This window comes from Aphelocoma coerulescens, chromosome 1 (assembly GCF_041296385.1).
Source record: "Aphelocoma coerulescens isolate FSJ_1873_10779 chromosome 1, UR_Acoe_1.0, whole genome shotgun sequence".
Classification (NCBI taxonomy): domain Eukaryota; kingdom Metazoa; phylum Chordata; class Aves; order Passeriformes; family Corvidae; genus Aphelocoma; species Aphelocoma coerulescens.
In genome coordinates this window covers 63567767-63589435 of record NC_091013.1, presented here as the reverse complement: position 1 = coordinate 63589435, position 21669 = coordinate 63567767, and the positions used below count along the sequence as shown (strand labels likewise).

General features: G+C 39.9%; 1 protein-coding gene across 2 annotated transcripts in view; it reads left to right on the top strand.

Annotated features, from left to right (window-relative positions):
- The first annotated feature begins 63 nt into the window (after window positions 1-63).
- Window positions 64-21669, top strand: part of ENOX1 (ecto-NOX disulfide-thiol exchanger 1) — a 367773-nt gene continuing 346167 nt past the window's right edge. The window contains exon 1 of one of the 2 annotated variants that reach the window (XM_069009956.1): window positions 64-162. The gene's annotated coding sequence lies outside the window, so the exon portion shown is untranslated. The remainder of the gene's footprint in view (window positions 163-21669) is intronic. The other variant, XM_069009997.1, reaches the window with a different exon arrangement.

Below are 21669 nucleotides of genomic sequence, written 5' to 3'. Positions count from 1 at the left end.
GCTGCCCGTGCCTCGCTGGCCGCCGCCTCTCCGCACCTCGGCCCCGCGCTCCTCGCCGCCGCGGGGCGTCCTCCGCCTGCTGCAGCGCCGCCGGGCCCGGCAGCCGCCGAAGGGGGGCGGCGGCGGCGGCTCCCGCTGCTCCGCGGCCCCACACCGGCAGCGGTAGGTACGGCGGTCCCGCGGCGGCAGCCCGCCCCGGGCGGCTCCTGGCGCTGCAGAGGGACGGGGACGGAGGGAAGGAGGGAGGGGAGGGCGGCGGGAGCGGGGCGAGACGCGCTGCCCCAGCCCCGCCTGCGGCGCCCGCCTTGCTCGGCTCCGGCTCCGGCTGCGCTCCCTCGGGGCCGCGCGCCGCCCCCGCCGCTGCCCGGCGCCCCCCGGGCACTGGCTCTTCCCAGTGAGTCAGAAAGTTTGCTCTCCTTGGCGCCCGGTGTTTGTTGTCGTTTGGGGTCCGCCTGTTTAGGCTGGGCTTTTATTTTCCCATTCCCGCTAGTGGGCTATTTATTTATTTATTTTTCTTTTCTTCCTATTTTTTTTTTTTTTTTTAATTGCAGTCGCTGCTGCAGCGCGGGTAGAACGGGTCTCCCGCGTCCGGCGCTGCCCCCGCCGCACCGGGCAGCTTCCCCCGGGGCACACGCCTGGGCAGGCGGGCAGCGCAGCCAGGGTAGCCGGAGCCGGGGTCCCTCCCGCTCCCTCTCCTTCCCTCTAAGAGCTGGGTGGATGCGGCTGCGAGGTCGCCGGTAGCCCCCCTGCAGTTGACAGAACAGTTTTTGGTGGCAGCTCGGGAAGAGACTGTCCCATCCCTCTCCTGTTTCTCCTCGTTCCCTGAGAGAGTGTTTTAAAACAGGTTTCAGTGAAGCTATAGGTGGCAGGATCCCGGTGTTACCGAGACCTGAACTCCGTTTTGTAACTAGCAGTGTTACTGTAGCAGGTTATCAGCTGGGGAACAGCCGTATTCGACCCTGGTGAGGAGAGGGATTGGTTGTGGGTCGTGTCCATCTTCCTCTGCTCTCATCTAATCGCTAGAAGTAGCTTGCCTGTTGTTTGGGGTAGAAGAAGCTCGCTTGCATTTTACTCTTTTGTTCTTTAATTCTAATGTGGTTTGGTGGGGGCTCCTAGTGTCTGATAGGAAACTATCAGAAACTATAGAGGTTGAATAAATCCATCTCTGGGCAAGAAAGACAAGAAGCTTTCAGGTCCTTCCCATGAAGTGTGTATTTTCTGTGTTGTGTGTTGCCACTTCTTTTTTTCTTATCACTGGGAGTTCTGCTGTAACGTGTAAAAAGCTTTGATGTTTTTCTGCAATGAACCTCATTCATTTTTTTTCTAAAATTTAAAATGGAGTGATAAAATGCATGGGCATTATTAAGTAAGTTGAAAGGACTTTGAAATAGTACATGATGTGCATGGTGTGAAATTGTAGCTATACATAAAAGAGTAATAACTACTCTGCAGGTTTTATTTAAAACCTTTTTCTCTATGACTTTGTGCTGAACTCTCTTCATCTGTCTCTCAGCTTTTAAGTATGATTGTTTTTTGCATTTGAGGTCTCCTGTCATGTTGTGGGAATGCATTGATAGGCACCCACATTTACCTGGTTCTCATAATCTTTTATTCTCTCATTTTACAAAGACTTGCCATGGTCAAAATTATGTGAAATTTTCTATTTTGGCTTTCAATTTTAGATTGCTTTTCCTGGTGCTTTTATTTATTTTTCTATTTGATAATTTATTTATTTATTTATGTTACAACCAAAGAGGGAGGGCGAGAATAGGGAATTGTCTCTCACTCTTTTATCTGTCCAAATGTACAAGAAAAAAAAAATAAAAAAGATTGTGTAGAGAAATTAAAGCACTAAAACAACCTAGATCTGATTCCAAGAACAAAAATTACGGTGGCATGTGTGCTTGCCCGCACCAGGCATTCTGCAGCATGTGGTATTTACAGAACTTGCAGTGTACAGTAGCTCTCCAGTAGTAAGAGAACACTTTGTATCCTTGGAAGTGAGAGAGTCTTTGACAAGTCAGCAAAACTATAGACACAGTCAAGGAACGCTGATACACGTGTGAGTGTGTGCATATATAAATATCACCAGATTGTTTGAGTTCATTTTTCCTCGGTATAATTTGTCTTCCTCAGCCTGGAATACATACATACTTTCCCCTGAATTTTGAGGCATTTTTTACTGCTCTTCTCTGTGTGGATATGTTTTAATGTTAGTCTTAATCTTGCTGTAAAATACAAAATAATCCGGTAATAGATTTGGAAGACTTTATTGCCAGGCAAACCAGGCAGTAGATCATGAAATCAGACAGTAGTATTTTGTTTCCTAGCAACCCCCTACTGCAAACAGAAAACAAAACGATGGTGGATGCTTCCACATCATGATAGCTATATCCTCAAGTAGTAGATACTGAAGTACTAATTGTGCAGGGAGATTCAGTCCTATTTGTTTCAGCTGCTTTGTTAATATTTTCCTTTTGTGAGAAAGAGATTTGCTGGGGTAGATGCAGTTAAATGGTTAAAATTTCAGTCTGCTCTCTTAATAACGATGTCTGTTAGAATGAAGGGGGCACAAAATTAAGTAGAATTTTTGCCAATTAGAATGATTTGGAGTTGTCTGTTCCTATTGCAGGACTGTTTCTAAATCGGTGCTATTACAGACCCTTGAAAATCAGATCTATCATCTCCTGTATGCAACACTCAATATTGTTTTGGATTTTGTGTTGTTAGTCATACTTTAGCTTTGTGTTTTAAAACTATGTTTATTAGAATGTATTGGAAAAAAAATCCCTTGTGGCTCCCAGGAATGGAAAGTAAAATCCTAAGTGCCTCTTTGCTGTGTTTACGTTCTTGGCACCCAGTTCAGCCTTTCCAAGGAGTTAGTGCTATCACCGTGCAGCAGGGTTGGGTCCTAAGCCATCATCCTTCTAAAAGTGCTTTTGATAATGCAGTAATTCCCTTAGTTAAAGTGCCTGAGCACTGAAATGGCATCTCGACCCTGGATCAATCTGGGATGCACTTTGTGCACTGCCATCTATCTGAAAAAATCCATTAGTGCAAGCTGGAGATGTGACCTGGGATGGGTGCAGGTGTTAGTGCTTTGGAAGCTGCTGGAGATGCTGAGCTGCCATAGGAAAAGGAGGGTGAGCAGGCACAGATGTGTAGTTGTATGTAGTAGATATGTACAGTGCAGCAGAGAAGTTTCTATGCTTTTGTCTCTCTTTTATAGGAGAAAATGGCAAAAAGTTTTTTGCAGAGTTTTACCTACAGGTGTTCACTACCCAGCAGTATTTACAGACATCACACAGTAAATTGAAACAGAGGTGGTTTTCCTATTGATTGCATCAGTGAGTCTGTGAAAGTGAAAATATTATTCCAGTCTGGGAAACTGTAAAATCACATGAAAAATTTGCTGCGGGGAAGACAGCAAACTTAGTCATGTATGCATTATTAAACAACAGGATTCGCGCTAGGCATGGGAGGGGTGTTCTCTGAATGACTTAGGGGTTCACAGCATTATTTAAGAGATCCCATACACAGAATTTATTTATATTGCCTATAGGTATTTTCCTGGTTCATCTCAAGTACTGAGGTACAAAAGGGTTACAACACCTGCCACTTGAATAAAAAGGGTTGAAGTGGAATGGTCAGAGAATATTATAATTCTGATAAATACCTATGAGCAGCTCCCTTCTTGTCTATATTTGAAATCACACATTTTAGTGCCATAGCATGTGCGGATGGTTTAGTTTAGAACATGTTAATTGAATTTTGGAAGGCTTTATGGATTGAGAGGAAGTAGTCATTTTCCAATTTTTCTTCTCCGTTTCTTTCTCAGATGGCACTACTCCCAAAACTTGAATCTTACAATTAGGTAGTCCACAGATGAAGCTTGATATGGCTGCTTAATAGCAGTCCCCACTTCGCCTCTGCCTGTGTTTGCCAGGCAGCAGAATGAGAGAAGGCAAAGAAAACTAAAAGTACAAACAAAAATCAAGGGGGAAGAAGGTCATGAAGTGTTCTGTGTATAAACAGTGAAAGTCATTTGGAAGTGATTTTAAATACTCTCCACGAAACTCCTTTTATGCCAACTGCATTTGTTGCTGGTGATGAATATAAAGCTTACATCTGCTGTAATGTGGGTTAACCACTGATTGAGATAGCCAACCCATGGCTCAAACCAAAGACTAGTACCTTCCTTTCCCTTCTCCCCACTAAAGTTCATCTTAAGTGGAACAGTGAGTTATGTCCATTCCATTTAAAGGTGTTTAGGAGATAGGAATTAAGAAATGGACAGCTTTGTTCTTTCTCTTTAACTGTGCAGTGATGGTCATGGCTAATGAGCTGCCAGGGAATGGGCTGCATATCTTGCTGAGATACACAAGCCCTTCCAAATTTTTCACAAGGCTTGCTTTTATTATTAATTTTCAAAGTGGGTACTGAAGTAATGAGACTATAGAGTTACTTACTGCATGTTTAAGCCCATAGGCTTAATGATTACTGTACTGAAGGGTATTTACTTAGATATTTATTTCTTGTTTTTCTTTTAAGAAAGCATGATGCCAGTTTTGGACTCTCTTGAAGCTTTGTTTTTAAAATCCTGTTACCTTAAATCCTTGAGCTGTCAATTCTTGCCAAATACAGAAAGTAAAGCATCCAAGTGATTACAGAAACTGAGGATTTGGTTCAGCAGAGCACTGACTTTCACACCCAACTTTTTTTTAAGTGTGTGCTGAAGCTCATCTCTGCTTGCTGAGATCAGCTGGATTTAAGGAAGTGGTGAAAGTTAGGCGTGTAATTAAATGCTTTGTTGAATAGGGCAAAACCTATAACCTTTTAAACTAATGTCTTTTCTTTGGAGTAAACAGAACTTCAGGACAGTTCCTCTAGGATATTAGAGTGAAGGGAATAAGTAGGGGGAAAAGGCAAGTTCTTGGGGCAAGGGGTATCAAATCAGGAACTTACTGATGGGTGATAGTGATGCTGGAAGGGATTGAGAATTAATACATGAGTCTGGAATGGGATTTGATTACAGAACAGCATGGTTTGTGCTTGAGCTATCAAGAAAAAGGTACCATTTTAGTGAACAAAGAGGTGGGATTCCCTTTTTATAAAACTCTGTCATGAACATATGTGAAAACTCTGAATATCATCTTAACAGTAATGTATTGACAATTTGAGTAAAGCTCAAAGAAGAGCAACAAAATACTCAGGGGTCTGGAGGAAGTAGCTTGAAGGGAAATATTCAAAAATGGACATCTCTAGTCTGGGACTGAATATGGAGAGATGGGTTAATTACATGTCTGTATTTGACATGTATTTTAGTCAAAGCAGTCAGATTTTTTTCCTGAGTTATGTGAGGGAATACCTAGAACTAAATGGAGAAATTGAAGAAATAAAAGTTTAAGATCAATTCTGGGCCAAAACTCAGTAACAGAAAAATGTATTGCGGCCTGTATTAGTTTGGGTGTAGTGCAAGCCCCCCATGACTCTTCAGATGTTTAAAATAAGAGCAGGCAGATTGTTGGCAGATGTACTGGAGAAGGCAATCCTGTGTTTTCCTGCATTTTCAAGGAGATGAAGTACAAGATCTAACAGCCCCTTTTCATGCTTCTGTCTTGTTCTAGTTTCAGCTGACTGTTACAGGAGGTCAGATCCTGGGCTAGCCAACCTTGACTTGGTTTTCAATGCTGAGACAGTTGGGTTTTGTGCTTTTATAATGCAGGATTCAGAACAGAGTCATCATATGGGCTCAGGTTGAGTCAGTGATGGCATGAGGGATGTACAAGGATTAGCCACGGTAGGTTTTTTTAGTAAACAGCTATGGGTTATTAATTTGTTTGGTTTCCCTTTTGAAAATGATGAGCATCTCAGGTGGTGTAGAGGGCACAGAGGTGACAACTTCCTCTTTCTTGACAGTTTCTGCAGCATTTTGTTTTATCATCTGAGGACACTTACTGCCATCAGGTGCAATGATGGGTTGCAGGTACTACTTCCTTCCTGTCCCCCCACCACCATCCCCTGATCTCAGCACAGCTGTCTCCTGTGATCTGGCTAGTCAGTGTGCACTGCTAGTCCTGATGACCACTGCCACCAGTGGTGTGTTTTCTGGAAGAGACTGATAAAGGGGGAGAGACATAGAGATGATCTTTCCAAGGGTGCATTGCTTTAAATTTCCCCATCATCCATGTAAACTGGGAGAAGACTTAGCCAGGGAATGTGCAGGTTCAAGGTATAATGACAGCTTTCTAGTGGAACCTTTTCCTGGAATGAAGTTAATACACTGGTTTATTGCAATTCATGTTACTCGAACAAGCATTCAGAAAGAAAAAAATGTTGTGCAGGCTGATATCATCAGGGAACTTTTTCCAACAGCCATGCCAATTGCAGAGGAGGAGGTGGATTTCCCTCTGCTGTGCTTATGAATACCTGACAGCCAACTGTTTAAACAAGACCTATTTTGGTAACCATAAGGTAAAAACAAGGGATTCAGAATAACCCTTCTTTGCATGTTAATGATTAAAACAGTAATCCCACTGGAGTACCACGTACGGGGGAAGGGTGATCTGGGGTAGAGCTGGTTGCTGAGACTGACCTTTGGTTTAAGTACTTGATGGTGCAAGAAAGGAGTGTTTTGAAGTAGTGGAAGACAGGTTTAGGTCTTCTGTGTGGAGTATGACGTGGAAAAAACTGTCTCTTAAAAACCAGTACACCCCCTTTACACTGCAGGTGTATTTGCCCATATACAAATCCTCTGAGAGGTAAGCCAGGTTCAGTCCTTGCTGGTGCTTGTCTCAGGGAGTTGGTGGATATGTTAGTGATGGAGGCCTGAGAAGAGGTTGAATGAAACTGAAGGAAGTTTAGGTTTTTAGGCAGAACATAAGGATTAAGACTGAGGTTGATTGCCAATGCATCGCTTCTGCAAGAGGGACAGTTTTTTGAGGGATGGATATTTTGCTGGTAGATGGATAAGTCAGATAAATTGAACCAATACAATTGAGTGGATCAAGCTTGGTAGGTGCTAGTAATCAAATTGTGTAGATTGGTTTACTTAGAATTACTTGTGTATGTTAGTAGCACTCTTCTGTGTAAGATGTCTAAGATCAGGTTTGTTGGATGGGATGGTTTAGACTGAAACGTGTTAGATAAATGTAGAATTATTATCTCCCCTTTGCAGGGATAAGCTAGCTCAACAGTAATCTTAATTACAACTTGTTTCTGTTAATAGATCTTTATTTTTAGAGTTAATTTAAATGAGGCTTTAAAGTGCTTTTATACAGGTACTTTTAACACAGTGTTACCATTTAGGATGTGGGGCTTTGGATACTAGATCTTAACAATATGTGTGGAGGAAAAGTTCCTCCATGTCCAGAGAGGATAATACACAACTATTCTGGTATGGCAGGTTGTCTCTGTGTAGGTTTTAAAGGGACCTGTGCCTTACACACAGTGTAAAATGCTTCAGGACATAACAGCTCTGCCTGGGGTAGAATACAGTGAGGATTTAATAGTATTTTTAACAATTCTGTTTAGATGTATTCATTCCTTTAAGGAAGCATTTTGTCAGGGAAGCAAAGAAGAAATGAAATAGGAGCTGATAAAGGCGTAGGGTGAACTTAGGGAGGTGGATGGCAATAACCAGAATGAGAGCGTGTTCTTAGAACGAGCACTGGTACTTCTGCCCTTATAAGAGGTATTTCAGCAATGACAAATAAGTTTGTTTCATCTGAAAGCAGCAGATTGCTTCCTAATATTTTGCTGGTCTGACATTCTGTGAAATTGTGTTATATCCTAATTCAGTGGCTGCTCTGTATATAGAATAAGAGCTTGCTATTTTCTACCAAGTGAAGCATTCCCTCTTATTCTGCAATGGTAGAGGTATTTTGGTGTTAGAAATCCATGGATTAATCTCTTCTGATGACTTCTGATAGATGTTGGCATGATTTAGAAGAGAGAGTTGCATTTTCTGAATAAGCGATCTGCTTAGTTTAGAGTTTTTCTCGGAGGTGGGACCCTTGCTTAGCAGTGAAATCTGCTGAGATCACAGCACAGGGTGATATGGTTACAGACACATCAGAGAGTGTGGCTGTGGTCCTCTGCTGGCAGATACAGATGTGAGCAGGCACTCTGGATTTACTAGTTCTAAATGGGTGGTCTATTCATGTGCCCTCATGCCTCCCATGCACATGCCCATCTGGCTTCTGCTGTCTTCAAGGAGAGCATAAGTGAACGTAGTGGTGACAGACTGTTCCATGAGACAGCTGAAGATTTATAGATCCTGGAAAGTACACTTGATTTAAAATCTTCTGTATGTTGTCTTTCCATTAGTTTGGCTAAAATGAGCATCTCTTTTGTTAATTTCATTTTAGCAAATGAAGGCACCCTTGGCCCTTTTTTTGGTTCAAGTTTATTCATATTTTCAGAGTAAGAGGAAATACCATTTGTTCTGATGAATCATTTTCTGCAGTGTAATCTCCCATTTCATATGAACCAGATAGCCATTACCATTTTATTTCATTGACAGCCTGTGAGAGAACATGCCATTTCAGTTCCTAGAGGGACCTGGGCGAAATTTGAGCAAGAGCCTCAGTGTGCTGTTGCCAATCTACTTAGCTACCCAGTTTCTTGCCAATTCTGTAAGCTTAACACTGTTACATAAAGATATGTGAAACCAGGTATGGTGTGTATGTCATTAGCTGGGTTTTTTAGTTTTATTTTTCATGGTATGTTTGCTTAAGTTCTGTATCGTTTTACAGAACATATGTAATGTGTAGTTGATATGGCTTTCTTTACAAAAGAGAAGAGGGCTGTAAAGTCACCCTATGAAGGAAACTATTAACATTTTTATGAGTAAAAAGATGGGAAATTGGAATTTCTTTTTCAGTTTCTTGGAAAATACTAAGGGAGATTATATAACTGCATAAAGTCTCTGGGGAAAAGGAAAAAGAAGGCTTGCTGATAATGAAAGAACCGAGTAGCTGCTTAATGTAATCCACTTGTCATGGAAAGTGATGAGAAGGGAGAGAAGGGAGACCAGTGCAGTCAGACCAGGCTTCATTTGTTCAAATCTGGAAGAGGGCAGCACATCTGATGGGCAAGTCTGTATAAGGCCAGCTTGCTGGTCTGATACCTATGTTTACCTTTTCCACATTAACAAAATCGATTCTGTTCAGTGCTATATACTACAAATAAAATAGAAATTATAAAAGTAATAATTTTCAGGCTTATCTTGCCCAAGAATTGAGGGAGTAGTTTGAAGTGAGTCAGCCAACTCACTGTAAACAAACAAGTCTTCTATACCTCAAGTGTAAATGCTGCATGAGTAGCTAGGCAGAAAGGATTAGTGGTCATCTTGAAATGATGAAGAAAATCAGTTTCTTTTGATTCTCCAGTGTCAGACAGGCTACCCGATGAAACTGAATATTGAATTGAAAGCAGAAGGTTGAATTTGATAATCCTGAAGATGAGATCTCCTGTGTCGTTGAAGTACAGCTTCAACCTTGATAGCTTCAAGCTGGATACAACCCTTGCATCATTGAAGTACAGCTGTGATGATCACTGAAGTCACTGTTCTAGGTTTCAGTGGCTCTTCAATGCCATTTTGTTGTAGAGGAATCATTGTGTTATTGGGAGGGCAAAGAGCAATAGCCACTCATGTGTTAAACACTAGAAGAATGAAGACTTCAGAGTTGGTGAGAAACTTCATTTCATGCTAATACAAAATGAATAATATAAAGTGAGCTGTAAGCCTGTATGTACTGCCCTTTCAAAGACATTTAAATTCACTAGTTCACTGTTAAACCGATGAAGGAAAAGGGCAATGCAAAACTAAAAACACAAACCAAAATGAAACAGCACTTCTGTTAATGCAAGGTGTTTAGTGAATGTGAAGGGTGTTCAGAGAGTGGCTAGAAGCATCCGTGAAAGGCAAAGTGCAGAGCTTTGTAGCGCTCTCAGCCGTGTCTCTAAGGGATGCCACGGCATGGCTGTACAACAAGGAGGCATTCTGTAAGTGCCTGAGGAGCAAGCGTAGTAGTGGCAGAAACAAATTGAAATGAGAACTTCTGAGGTAAGTTTGTCCTGATGCTGAGTTCACCTTGGTGAGAGAGAACTGTCTGTGTGTTTAGCAGTTGGCTGGAAACAAACAAGAGTAGTTATGCCTCCTTCCTTCAGTTACTCATGGACATCATCTGAGGAAGATCTTATTTTCACTTTTGCCTCTACTCTGTGGTCCTCAATAATGCAGCTTCATTTAAACAGAAGTCGAATGTGACTTCTGTAAAGAATTTTTATACTGCATTGTATAAATCTCTTATATTTTTATATGAATATAAAAATTCCCCAGAGACTCTCCAGAGAAGTGGAAATATTAGGAAGGCAAGTAATGATGGTTTCGGAAGGATTTCCAGCAGAAACAGCCTGATGATGCTCCAGTTCAGATGGAAACTTTCTTCATCTAACTTACAAATAACTGACATCAGATATTTGAGAAAAATTATTGAAGGAGGTCTCAGTAGCTATAAAAACTGAATTGCAAGATTAATGTTTTATGTGAAGATGGAGAACAGGAAGAAGTCTGACCTGCAAGGAAAAAAGTCTACAATGCCCAGAGTGAGTAGAGTAAAAGTAATAGGCTGAATACGTTGCAAGAAATAAAACGTTTAGAAAGTTTTTCTAGTGGTAAGGATGCAGAAGGATCCTAGCATGGGTTGTGTGAACACTGTGGGGCTTTATCATGGGGTCTTTAAGAATTTGATAGATATAACTGTGTTGCCTTGAAATGATGCAACTGATCCTGTTGCATGGTTGTTTCCAGCTTCATTTGTCTGTGATTCTCACCAAGCCCTACAGTGAGTGGGATAACAGGAAGTGAGACAGTCAGGAGGAGCATGGTTTCCTAACTTAAACTGAAATCCAGATGATCACTCTGTTACCCCTGTTTGTGTCAGAACAGTGGAATATATAGCAGTTGAGTTGTAGGAAATGCTGGCAGTTGAATATGGATGTTTCAGGATTGAAAATTTTCTTCCCTGTCCAGCTAAGTGTGGGGTGTTTTTCCATGTTGCACAGTTAGGCTTGAGACATTTTGATAAATTCACTTTGTCATGCACGATCCCATGCTAACACAACTTGAGGTTCAGACCTGGCTGGTGCAAAAACATCATGAATCATAAGTAGAGAGAAAACTAATCTGTATTCAAAAAGCTTGTGGAGCTATATCCCAAGTTGTTAAGGCACCCCTGAGAATAAACTAAAAGAATGGTAGATCTTACTGTCTAGATACTTATGACTCAGCTACTGTGTTTTTGTGTATTTTATTTAGAGTTGTTTGCTTTCAGTTTTGGACCATGTTGGAGGAATAATCATGTTACAAAATTAGTTTGGTAGTCTGTGGTTTGTGTTTTCAATAATAAATGCTTTATGGACTTCTTGCAGTGTTTCCAGTGGCTGTCCTCAATCAGAGAAAGAAAGTTGCCTGTGTTCTGGGAAGCACGTGGGGAAAAGACTAAGGGTCCATTAGACGCTAGTTCCTGCTTTTCTCCAGATGTTTATTCCATAACTAGTAGTAAAAGTAGCGCATAGACCAATAAAAATAACGTAGTATGTTAGAAGTACCAGAATATGAGTTCTTTTGGCAGAAAATATTGAACTCTCCAGAAAACAAATTAGTTCCTGTGCATTATGTGTTCATGGAGGTTTACATGAGTAATGAGTCAAATGTTCTCCTAAGATGTATGGGGCCAGATTCAGATCCCCAGTGATTTAAATTTTGAGCAATTCAAAAGATATTTATGAGTTGTACTTCAATAACAGATTACAATCTGGTTCTTATTCCGTAGCATTTTAATAAGGTTATAAAAGGGAAATTCATCTTCATTTTCTAAATGTGTAGCAAGTTACCTAATTAATCCAATATTGTCTTCATTCTGGAGGAGGCTGTTTAACTTGAATTTCTTTGTCAAATACCATGCAGACAAGCTCATGTGGTGGTAACATTAACTAATGATAGAGTTATCGAGATATACAGTTCTGTCATTAACTTGAATTTTTTTCAATAGAGAAAGAACACGTTGCTGAAGAGAAGAAAGCATGCTATTTTTGCAGTCACTATGCAATTAGCTCATATAACCCCTGTGCTTATCATGCTTTGTGTAAGATCTAGGGTGACCAACTGTAGGTCATTTGTGTGAGAACAAAGACCCTGGGGCTGAGAGAGAGTTTATTAAGATAATACTGTGGTGTGAAGATCAGCTGTCACAGCAGTTGCCTGTGGAAGTGTGTCTGTATTTACTGAATGCTTGCATAAATAAGAGTTGCTAGAGTTGGGATGTTTTGAATACTAAAGGATGGGAAAACAACCAGATAAATGGTGGTGGTATGAGCACAGAGCCGACTTCACCTTGTTTTCTGCAGGTTCTCCTTTAATGGTGAAGGCTCTGTGGATTTTCTGATGCAAGGTTGAGTGCCTGCCATTTTAACCATGGGATGTTTATTATTTTTGTCCTTTAATCATCCACTTATTTTCATTAAAATGAAGGGACCGCTGTCAGTTTTGGTCGCTCTTGACCAATGCCACCCAAAGTTAGCAAAGAAAACGGAGGAGAAACTGATGAAGTGGCAGACAGAGCATCATTTAAGATTCATTCTCAGGAAGTAGGGCTAAAAAGTGTTTTTCCCAGATGTTTCTCTTTCCAGATAGAAAAAAGAAAAGTTGAATTGAATTCTTTCATCCATGTCAAAGAGTACAAAGTGTGTTGTCACTTGCTGGTGCCTCAGTGTATTTGTCACTGGGATGCCCACAGCAATGTTCTTTCTAAATGGTTTATGAAAAATGGACATACAATCTGTTTAAAACAAAATAAACTCATTGCTTTTATCTGTTAAAGCAAAACAAAGCTGCTCTTGTTTGTAGACTGCTCGATGACCTTGGAGTTTGTGTAATGGCATGTCTGGTGTGCTGTTACTAACCATAGTAAGAGAAGAAAGCTCTTTGTCACAGTGCCTCATAAAGCATTTTCCGTGTACGTTTTTCTACTAAAAATCTTTGATAATCTGTTGTTCAATATGAAAGCTTCTTATTTCAGCTTTACAAGAACATCAGATTCTTCTCTCCGAAGCACAAAGAAAACTCCATGCTTAAGATTCAGTTTTGCAAACCCTTCCCCCTTCTTGAAACATTCATATGGAAATACACCATTAACTGTGAAATTCCCTAGCAACCTTAACAGCCTAGAAGAAGTGATCCAAACCCTAGGAATACTCAGTTCTCAAGAGAATTTGTACTGTCTTTTGTTAATATTCATTATATTTTAATAAGTGATTTGATAAATCTTTTCGAGGGTCTCTCCTATTTTTTTTCTTGTCATTCCAGTGGTTGTTCTGTTGGAACACTGCAGTATTCCCACTGGTGGGAAGTGGAACCCAAATCTTCTTACCATCTCTCCTAGAAAGCCTTCAAATTCCACTTTTACTTGATGGTGATTCCTTTGCTAATTTCTTTGCCAGTCCATTTTTTTTTTTTTCAAGTGATGAATTAGCCTTTGACAGCTGATGGAGGAATTATTAGCACTTTATAACATAATAAATTGCTTGCTAACTCATCTTAGGGAGAGAAGTCATTCCTTCATGTATGTGGTGGCCGCAATATGTAGTACATTGATGGGTTTTCTACCTCTTAAGTCGCTTACCTAGTAAAGACTAGTCATCCTTACAAATCCAGAGCTGATGCTATGGTACGCAGTACCTCGGGTGTCTCAGTGCAGAAAATCATTCAGGCATTGCTTCAGCTTGTCCTTAATCCCACAGGAGCTGAGAAGTTCTGGCAAAAAAATCCCACTGCTTGATGGAGACAGGACCGAACCCTAAGATGTTAGCATCAAATGAAACTTCATTAGTCAATTAATTTCACTTACTTTTGTTTCAGCTCTGGCTTCTAGAGTAATTTTTGGGAAGGAATATAGACCTGTGGTTGTTTTTTGGGGTTCATTTGGTTTGTTTGCTTGTATGGGATTTTTTTGGTGGGTTGGTTTTTGGGTTTTTTAAATCTTTAGTGGTCCCTTTTGTATGCCTGTCTCTCTATGACTTTTTGTCTTCTCTCCTTTCATTTTTATAATCCTTCTTTCTCCTTTTCTTTATGTCTGTGATGGCTTAGGATTTTAGCTTTTATATTTTTCATATCCTGTAATGCTTTAGTGTTTAACTCTAAGACTCCATATAGCCTTTTAGCTACTGTTCTTCCATTCTGGTCAGACAAAAAAGATCCTCTCTAGGCCTGAACTTCAAGGACACCTTACTGTCTCAGGCCCCGAAATATGTAAACAAAGTGGATTAATGGGGAACAAACTGGGATAAATGACTTAACTACCTGAAATTGTAATTGGAGATTACATTTGTAATTAATTGTAATCAACCCCCAAATGCAAATGGACCAAACTTATAAAAATATGAAAACCCGTGACCTGGTTGTCCATTTTGGGTGTAGCCCTAGGGCTCTGACTGCCCAAAGTGTACCTTGAAGACCCTTCAATAAATATACCCACTTTTATTCTCTTAATTTTGTCTAGCCTCTGTTTTTAGGTAGCCCCCCCAAGGCATCATCTGTCTGTCCTGTGTCTTTTTACCACAACCTTCATTTCTTTTATATTTCAGATGTGTTATTTTCTGTATAATCCACTGTCTTCTCTATTGCTTTCCTTTTATTTGCTCTCTTCATCCTTTTTACTTGCTTTTCCCACTGTTTTATATTATGAGGCTCTGTCCTAAAGGTTCAAATTAATTTCTTTCCACATTGATTTTAGACTACTCTAGATTTCCTTTTTTGTATCCTGTGCAAGTGACAGAAATGTGCCTGTGTCATATGAAGCAAAGATGGGTAGTGGATGTAGACCATCAGTGCTGTATGGCCACACTTAATTTCTTTTCATTTGAAGGCTTAGAAACTCAAGTTTCTCTCTTGAGTTCGGGGCTTGGGTCGGCTTTCCTGTCACCTTGCTCTCAAAAGTAATTTTCTAATTGCTCCTTGCATTACATAAGATCAGTAGTATAAGAGGCTACCCACGCCTCTTTAAGTGTAATAGTTTTGTACAGTTTGTCAGAATGTTCATGTTTTTGCACTAACGAAGGTTCTTCCTTTTATATAGGGATCCTTAATCTGAGGCAGTTGTTCCTAAGAAAGGGTAATTCATACCACACAGTATATTTAATTATTTTTAAGTGGGTAAGTCAATTTGAGAAATGTGCTTATGTATTGTTAAGGTCCGTAATCTTAAATGTTCAAGAAACATACTCACGTGTCTTTAGTATCAAAATTTGAGTGTGAAATACGTAGTACTATTGGAAAGCTCAGTGAGTGGTGAGTCAAAGTAATTAAGGTAAAGTAAATAATCTCTGAGGTTCTCATTCCCCATGAAACTAATTTTGTATCTTATCCTTCATGTATTTAAAAATAGTTCCCTGCTAATTCAAGATGCTTGTGTACTATGTCTGTGAAGAGCACTTCAGTCTTATTGAAGGGATGGCAGATTAGGGAGTTATTTTCAGCAGACTATTTTTTTATATTAGGAGAGACCTTCATTTGGGCAATATAAGTGAAAAAATCTTGCTGGAAAAACAGCTTGATGTACAGCAAGACAGCAGGTGATCAGCCAATCATTTTGTGAGGACTTATGATGGGGAAACTTCTGGTTTTTTCTTTAAAGGGATACGGATGGCACTACTTTCTCGACAAAGATGAGTTTTTCTCCTGTCTAGTAAGGCCTTAAATGTTCTGCCATCCATGCTTTCCTGTTTTACCTCTACTATTTGGAATATAGATTATTTTATTTTTTCCCCCTCAACTAATAAAGTGTAACTTGGGAGATGAATGGAATGTATTAGAAGGGCTAGACTGCTCTGGAGCCGCAGTTCTGCTGTGCACGAGTCCGACAGTGGTCTGACGGGAGAGTGACAAGATTGCACTGTCAGCTCCATCAGTATCTTGAGTAGTCATCTTAAGAGGGCTAATATATCTCCATGACACGTCTCTGGGTTTCTGTGCTGAAGAAAATAAATATAATTTCTTTATTTATTTCTGTGTACATTCTGCTCATGAACTCCTGAGGTTTTCTGTTGCCCAGAGAGGTATAATGCATATGTAGATTTATTTTTCTTACTCATGGAGGTGCAGGTGGTGAAATGAGGCAGCAAGGCTGAAATAGCAGAGGGGCTCCATTCTTATGTACAGTGTGCATGAAGCGTGGTGCTGTGCTGAAATGTGTGGAGGGAGCACACGGACTCGCTCTGGGCATGTAACACAGCTGCAAAAATTAGCAGCTTATGCAGTATGTGTAGTGCAACCCCTTGGGCTCTGAATTGCCTGCTTCAGGCAGGTGTCGTGAGTATCTGCTCAGTGTACAGGAACCCTGCAATGCGAGGTTCAGTCATAGCAGAGTTACATGCCTAAAACAGACAGTGTAGATGTATTCCCTCACATCACATGGGGATGCATGTGTAGCTTATTAAATAAGGATGCTAACCTGTCTGATAGTGAATTTAGAGAAGCTGAAGATGGTCCCTTTTTTTTCCAGATCTGCAGCCTTCCAAGATGAGCTGGTAAAGCTTTTTTTTTCTTTTAATGTATGTTAACAGAGACTTTCTGGTTAATTAACTGCAAACCCTTGTGCAAGCTTAGAAGGACTGGAACTTTGTGCACATGTCCTGCTGTCATCCTCATGCTCTCTGAAATCACCGAGGAGTTTGGTGCAGAAAAAGTCGATGCTTGGCCAGAGCCCTGCAGATTTGGTGAAAGAAAACAAAACAGTTAGCATTCTTGAGAGCAGGTAACCTATTCAATGTAAAGGGAATTCTGTAACCTGTTATCTAGAGCAGGAAAGCTGCTTTTTATTAATCAATCAAACAAAATGTTGAAAATAATAGGAAAAATGACTTGAGGGAGGGAAAAGCAGAGTTAAGGAATATTAGTAGGCATCTGGTACTGTTTGTGAAAATAGACTATTCTTAAAGCTTTCATATGCTCTGTGTAGTGTATAGGAAAAAAAAAACCTTTCCTTTTCTTTTCCAGAGAGAAGCCATGATTTTATCTCAGTAATTGAAAATAATGTCTGAGGTTGTTCTTAACTAAATTTACATGAACCCCTTTTATAATCTGTTGTTATCTTTCAGGGAATTTCTCAATAAATGCTGCTGCCTGTGCTTGGATGGCATGATCCTATATAGAAAACAAGGCCAAGCACATCCTATTCATGACTCAAAGAACAGCATTTCTAGCCTAATTATGGTGCCATTTGGCAGTGATGCTGTAGTTAAAGGTGACTGTTGGTGTTTGTGTTATAAATTGTGTGTACTTGAATGACTTCATTCGTGCCAGGCAGAAGCCTGACTAACTGTTTACTTACTCATTTTTTTTCTGTTAGTTAAAAATCCCTAAATGGAGAAAAGTGTTGTGAGTTCTGAATTTCTTTGATAATATCTGTTAATCTATCAGTCTATTTGTTACAAAAATGCTATGCTTTTCCTGCATTTCAAAACTTTCATCTGTTGTGCAACACATGTGGTTGGTGACTTGCATCACTCAGCACTGTGTGTTGCTCAAAGAAAGCCATGCCTGTGAAAGAGGGGAAAAGAAACACCAGAACATATGGAATTGTCTAAGTTGAGCAATCTGTGCACAGTTATGTCTGCAAGCAGAGATGGTTTCAGTTGCCTCAGTTGCTGCAACTGGGCAATATTAATTTAAGGACTTCTTGCTTCCTAGGGAACATTGCCAAGTTCCTAACAGTTCCATGAACACTGAGCTATCCCTCTAGACATCCCTCAATAGTCATATCTGTCACACTTGCATTAATTTACATTAACTATTCTGTCATTTCCTGCTGGATAATGACCAGTGCTAGATCCAGTTGTATTTCTACGTTTTTGGAAGAGATGGAAAAAAGCCCTAACAAGACTCAACTAGCAAGTGTTTCTAAGCAGTTCCCTCAAAAAAAAAAAAAAAAAAAAAAAAGAAAAAAAAGCAGCACAGTGAGTTTTACAAAAATACTGGTTAATGTGGGAGTTTTTAAAAGCATCTCCTATTTAGCGTATTTTTTTCCCCTTTTTTGATTAGGCAAAGGGCCTCATCTGAAGTCTGTTGAACTTAGTGAGAGTTTTCTGAGTGACCTTCTAATGTCTGTTCAAGGCTGTAGAGGCCCCCAAAGTGGTAATGCTGAGAGGTGTAATTGGCCCTATAAATCTCAGTGGGTCATTAATTCTAAATCTCAATAATGTTAAGACCAGGATGCATGTAAATGAAGCAGAGTGATGAGCATAGTAGGAAGATTTATGCAAGAATTTTCTTGCTTTGCTTTGCCCAATAGTAGAAATTGTAGTTTTGGCATGGAAACTTACTTTCTACCTTATCATCAATTCATATATATCACCTATGAAAATTTATAAATACATCTTTTTGGGGGAGATGGATGAGCATTTTTTTTCTTTGCCTATCAGAAGGTAATAGAATATGACTTGTAAATCTCTGTCAGATGAATATAAGGTCCTCTGCTCTAATAATTTAACTGGATAAAACCAATTTTCAAAATATTATTGCACATAGAACATTTGCTCCTAATAATCATGGAATCATATAATGGTTTGGGTTGGAAGGGACCTTAAAGATCATCTGGTTCCAACCCCCTGCCATGGCAGGGATGCCACTCACTAGACCAGGTTACTCAGAGGGCCAACCAGCCTGGCCTTGAACAATTCCAGTGATGGAACATCCACAATTTCTCTGGCCAGCCTGTTCCAGCATGTCACCACTGCCATAGTGAAGAAGGGACAGCTCAAATTTTAAAGCACACGTGTGAGTTTTGGTTTGGTCTGTGGGGACAGGATCCTGAAATGTGCGGTGTCTGTAGTTGTCACACAGGTACACCCCAAATGGGGGTGCCCATATCAAGGTGAGCTATGAATTCACCATCTCTGCAAGTACTTTATGAGAATTGCTAATGAAAGCCTTGTTGTTACCCAGTGTGACCAGAAAGGGTTTTCAGTGCATTCCTTGTGAAAAAAAAAAAAAGAAAAAAAAAGAAAAAGGCTTGACTTGGTTCAGTAAGAACTTTTATATTTCTTCCCCCAATCAGAAATTATTTTATTATGTCCTTATCTCATGGTATGTGGTGGGGGTGGTTGCTGCTACATTTGAGCATAAACAAGGAGTCAAAAAATCAATGCAGTGGTGTGGATTTTGCCATACGTAATTTGATTGCCAGCTGTGTCTGCAATCCATTCTGAAGTCCACTTTCCACTTTCCCCTGGTACAATTTACCCTCCTTTGCTTCAGTCCCCTGCCAGGGATTTTTCAGAGAGATAGTCTTTACACCATCCCCTCAAGGCCAGAAGACCCCCAGTGTATCCCAGAATAAACAGAACATTGTGAGGAAACAGTTAAGATAAAAAAAAAAAAAAAAAAAATCAAGCTTTGAAAAATTAAACAGGCCATTTATGTGGGAAATTGAGTATTGGTATTTTTATGTAATCTGAGGTGGAAAGGGAAATGTTTGATATCCCATACTGTTCTGATATAACAGCACATTCAAGCTTTCTGAAACATGTATTTGTCATCATATCTGCCTCCATTTATAACTGAAAAGAGAAATTATGAAAGCTTATTGCTTGGTCTCTGGCCTTTCTGTGCAAAGGCATGTCTATTGCCTTACCAATTCTGAGAGACTTTGTTTGGGATTATCCCTACAAATGCTGCTTAGGCACTTAGCAGCACTGGGGGCTCAGGTGGGAGGAAAAGAAAAGGCAGGGTTTGCGTGTGCATGTGCATGCACTTCCCTCTGTTCTTCAAGCAAGAGCATCAGTTTCAGTTTCATCTGTAATCTTCTGGCAAAGCAAGGACTTTGACTGTGACTTTATTTGTTTTTTGTACAGTGGATGCCATCAAGCCTTTTACTGTATCTGAAGTAGTTCTATATTTTTTTAAAAATCTGTCTGTAGACTTGTATGCCCCTAACAAACATTAGTGTTCATACACAAAATACTATATGATATACTTAACCTGCCTGAGCTAGAGCCTGAGCCAAGGGAAGTGTAAGAGGACCTGAAATAGATTAGCCGATGAGAATTTCTATTGCAGGGAGCATTAGGCATGTTTTGGTTCTGTTTTGAAACCAGAAAAACTGTCAGGATTTGGGATAATGAGAACAAATGTAGCAAGAGCTTCTCTGCGGTAGGTGAACCAGAATCTGATTCAGGCCAGTCAGACTGTTCTTTGCAAAGAAGGATCAAATTCAGAATAGCTGTGAAGCTGCTTTAAGCCAAATCTGTGCTTCTGGCAGAGGATGAGTCTGCTATGGTTGCAGAAAGCATTGATCTTTAAGGTCTGTCAGCCAGTCAGGTTATGCACCAGGTTACACCAAATATTCCCAGATAAAAAGTTCTAAATAAAAGGTTCATTCCATACATCTAACCAGAACAGATTTACAGTTTTTCAAGATAGGTAGTACTTAATTTTGTGTGATAACATTTCTTTCTGCCATTTTTGTGTATTTAAGTCAGAATACAGTCCCAGGTTCTAGAGTAGATAGCATTTTCCCTGCAAAGAAACTTGTCTGGGGAAAGTAGGATAGCAAAACTCTCTTTAGTTTTGCTATTTAGTTTATGAAACCTTGTTTGTTGTCTTTCTGCCTATGCCACAGATTTTTTTTTTTTTTTTTAATTAAAATTATGGTAGCATTAGTGTTGGAAGATGGTCTTCCTTTTTCTATGTTTGAGCTTCCATTTTAGAGATAAGAAGATCAGGATAAGAACATTCACAGGATCAACACACTCCTCTGGATTGTCATTACAGTCACAGAAACGAGATGTACGGTGGAACTTCACTTCTGTGGGTTCTGCGTGGTGTCATTCCCTTACATGATCTGAATGGGAGAATTATCCCAGCAGTTGTTTGTTATGATCCTTCTCTCTGTAAAGGTCGTTGCTAATTGCTGTTTATCATTTTGGAGAGACTATGTTCAAATATATCTTTCATTATTCATCTTCCATAGATTCGTGTCTAGGGGACTTAAAAGTGACAACAAGAGTACATGATAAAAAAACCCCATTTACACATAAGTAGTTTTCAGTTCTTGAAAGTGAAGGAAGGAAAGAAGCGAGAAAGTCCTTTTTACGATGCTTTTCCTGACTTCAGCTCTTTAATTCCTGCCTCAAACCCTCCATTTCTTCTCCTCTACACCCCTAGTTTTGGTTAAGGAAAGGAGGTCCTTTCTCTTGGTGAAAGCCAAGGAAAGCTTTGTAGTCCAACTATTTTCCTCTGTGTGTGGTAAAGTACTTATTTTTCTTTATTCTATTTAAAAATTTTGTTGTCAGTTTTTAAGTATTTTGACTGAATCTTCAATGTTCTCTACATCAAAAATGTTGGTGTTCCTTTTTTCAAACTCTTAGAAAAACACATCCAAGGGGAGGAAAATGTATAGTTTGTTTCTTCAGAATGCTGCTGTATTGTGATAAGAGTATCATTCTGACTAAGGTTTGATTTCTAATCTCATTTGTTTGGCTGTACAAACTTTTATGTCATAAATATCATGGAGGATTATTTGCCTCAGTGCAGGGAATTTTTTTTTTTTTCTGGAAAAGCTTGGTTTTTTCAGAAACTCCTTGAGCAAGTTGGTTTGGAAACTGTTG